At 37.7% G+C, this 3,668-nt stretch overlaps 1 non-coding gene across 1 annotated transcript; it reads left to right on the top strand.

Moving 5' to 3' along the window:
* Positions 1–1,493: 1,493 nt before the first annotated feature.
* LOC144999235 (small nucleolar RNA R71) lies at positions 1,494–1,600 on the top strand. The gene has a single exon (XR_013660753.1). It is a non-coding gene; the product is annotated as a small nucleolar RNA R71 (small nucleolar RNA).
* The last annotated feature ends 2,068 nt before the right edge of the window (positions 1,601–3,668 follow it).

The raw sequence follows: 3,668 nt of genomic DNA on the forward strand, positions 1-3,668 counted from the left end.
GTATGATGAAATCCACAGGAAAGATAAACTTGTCCACTTTTACAAGCAAGTCTTCACATATACCCCTTGGGAAGGTCATGGTCTTGTTAGCTAAGTGTATGTTCATGCAGACCGGTCTTGGTTTGGGAAGATCAAGCTTATTGAAAAACGAATAGGGCATTAAATTAATACTAGCTCCCGAATCGGCTAGCACATGACTAGTTGCTAGATTCCCGAATTGGCATGGTAAGGTTATGCTTCCCGGATCACCCATCTTCTTCGGTAACATGTTTAGCATTGCAGCGGAACAAGTTTCATTTAATACCACCTTTTATAGACCCTCTATTTTCTTCCAGTTTGTTAAAATGTCTTTGAGGAACATGGCATATTTTGACATTTCAATTAAAGCCTCAAGGAATGGAATGTTTATTTCAAGAGACTTTATGTGGCTTAAGAACCTCCGATATTCTTCAGCATGCTTCTCTTGAATTTCTTTGTCGGGGAATGGCGATGATGGGCGGTAAGGATTTATGGATTCCTTATTTTTGTTTTCAACTTTTGGCCACGACATGGTATTTTTACCACATCGTGGTGATTGTTGAGATCCATGTCCTCGAATTTCTTCTTGAACCTCCTTCTCCCCATCCGAGTTGTTTCTATCTATGGGTGTTAAATGAGTGACAATTTTCCGGTTTCTAGTGGTAATTTCTTGAATGTGAGCTCCTATTGGGTTTTGTTCAGTGTTTCCTAGAAGTCCTCCTGTTGGCTTTTAATTGAATTGCTTAGCTAGTTGCCCAAGTTGTTGTTCTATGTTGAGGATAGAAGCTTGTTGATTTCTAAACAATGCATGCTGGTTTTTCACCATCTCTTGTTGTTCCTTCATCATTATTTGTTGCTCTTTAATCATTAATTGTTGTTCCTTAATTGTTGATTCAGTTCCCTCGTGCCTTTTTTTTTCAGTTGCGGCTGCAAATCGGGTGAGCATAGTCTCAAAATCAGATTTCTTTTCAACTGGTGGTTCCTCTCTTTGGTAAAAGCCTCTCCCTTTTTGTTCATACTTTTCACCCTGGGCCTTTTTATACTCATCATAGGGTAACCATTTTTTCTTGGATTTTCTCCAAGCTTCATCAAAATGATCACCAATTAAGTAGCAAGCGTAAACCTTTCGGTTTCCATTTTCATCAAGGTCATAATCCTTAGTCAAATGTGGCCGGTTGCAGTTTTCATAGCCAACCCGAATATCATGGATTGTTTGATCAATTTTAGTCATTCTTTTATCCATGTTTTGTAGCATTTCCAATACTTCCGACATTTCTTCCGAAGCAGCATTAGCGTAACCCCTCGTTACGTCATTCCTTGGATTAAGATATTCTCTAGAGTGCTTAGAAAATTCTTCAATCAATTCCCTAACTTCTGCCAGATATTTCTTTGTTAAGGGGCCTTGAGAGTCAAGGAGTTGTCTAGTGGTGAGTTTTAACCCATCATAAAAGATCAACACTTCTTGTTGCACATTGAGGTCATTTTGTGGGCGATTCCTAATTAGATCGTTGTAGTGCTCCCATGCTTCGTACAACGATTCTCTCAATTTTTGTTCAAAATTATCAATTGCCTTTTTGAGTTTAGCAACTTTGGATGGAGAGCAGAACTGTTCCAAAAAGGATTCACGCATTGTTTCCCATGTAGTTATCGCGCCTGATCGTAGTCCTTTTAGCCAATCCTTCATGGCTCCCTTGAAAGTGACAAGGAGCATCCTCAACAATACCATTTCTCTTGGTACATTTGGAATAATAAAGTAGTCGGCGATGTCGTTGACGTTATCTAGATGATTATAAGGATCTTCATGATCCTTTCCAGTGAAAGGAATCTCTTTTAATGCAGTAAGGTTGTGCCATTTAAGTTCAAATGTGGTAGTGGTGGGTATGGTGGGTTGCATAAGCCCCGAACCGGTGTTGTCTCGAATTTTCTTTTTGTACGCCTCCATCGAGAGCTCAGAAATGTTCGCCATGGTGTTGTTGGGTTCTTTGTTTAGCTCGGGGTACTGCTCATGCATCTCGGACCCCCTCCGATGTTGCCATTGGACCTGAACCAGGGTCACCTCTTTATTCCTCAACACCTTCACCTTCTGATCTAAAATCGATATCGGCCTCACAATGTAATTCAGGCTCGCATCTACCTGAATGTCCTCTAAGGGTACCACCACTGTCTCATCGGCTACACACTTCCTCAACTGAGACATGTGGAAGGTGTTATGAATTTGGCTCAACTGTGCAGGTAACTCCAATCAGTATGCTACCTTACCCACTCTAGAGGTCACTCTAAGAGGACCAATGTATATGGGGCCCAGTTTACCCCGCTTCCTGAATCGGATCACCCCTTTCCTCAGGGATACCTTCAAGAGGAAAAAATCTCCAACTTGGAACTTTAGCTCGGATCGTCGCCTGTCTACGTAACTCCTCTGACAACTCTGGGCTGTCAGTAACCTCTATCTGACCTGCTGAATCTACTCAGTCGTCTTTAGTACTATCTCAGTGCCACCCATCACTCGTTGCCTGATGCGTATTTAATATGTATATATATATTTTTCCAAGTTTTAAATTCATAAAACTTATGCTTCTTTCACGAGACTATTAAACACACTAGGCAGTGTACCTAATTGTTTAATAGTATAGATATGGTAAGAACAAGTGTCGAACTCAAGGAACGGTGATTTAATCTGCTTTATCCTACTACTCACTAATTACTAATGAAATTAGAAAAAGGTTTTGTTTTTACTTTTCCAAGGCTAGTAACTTAAATTACCGAACTAACTATATCAATTAGTCAAGCTAAAAATAAACTAAGACAAGAGAAGAAAATTTTAATTAACCAAGGTGAGTAAGAGACTTTCTTTTAGCTTCAGATTTACTTGTCATTATGGTTGATTTATGGAAGTGCAATGGATTTAATTTCTTTAGTTACCAATTCCTATGATGACCAAATTAATATTCACTAATTTAATCCTTTAGCAAACTAGCTTATTTATTCGGTGATCAACTGGACAAACTTACAAGTTTACTAGTGTTCGATTCAAATTGATTAGACTTACAATCGATTGATCAATTTAGTTTATTGATTTAATTCAATACATGATTTGTCGTTGTATATTAGCTCCTATACCTTTTCACCCACTGTTCTACTTAACCCTAGGCTTTGCTTAAAACCCTAGTCCTACAATTTTGAAATTCATAAGATCATAAGATTCAAATTCAACTATGTAAGATAGTCATACTAACTTAATCAAATTCAGCAATAAGTAGAGAAAATAGTTATAAAAAAATACTTGAGGTTCTTTGATAAGCTAAATCAACAAATAACCAAAACAAATTAAATCCAATCCATAAATTCAACCACAAATAATCAATCCATCCTACACTAAATGAAAGTCATGAGAATTTATCTTATGATTTCAGCAAACAAGAGCACAAAATCGAAATTCAAAGATTTTGGCATGGTAAAAACTAGTTAAAAATCAAAGTATAAAGATTGGTTTCCTTTATTCTCCTACTTGCAATGGTATGATTGAATTCCTTGCATCCAAGCCTTAAAACAAGTGTTTTTCCTCCAAAAGTGTCGAATTATTCCTAGCCAAAAGTTCCAATTTGGAGGATAATGAGGTCTTTATATAGTTTTCTTGAAATCAGATCACCACG

This window comes from Lactuca saligna, chromosome 5 (assembly GCF_052625555.1).
Source record: "Lactuca saligna cultivar CGN05327 chromosome 5, ASM5262555v1, whole genome shotgun sequence".
Taxonomy (NCBI): Eukaryota; Viridiplantae; Streptophyta; class Magnoliopsida; order Asterales; family Asteraceae; genus Lactuca; species Lactuca saligna.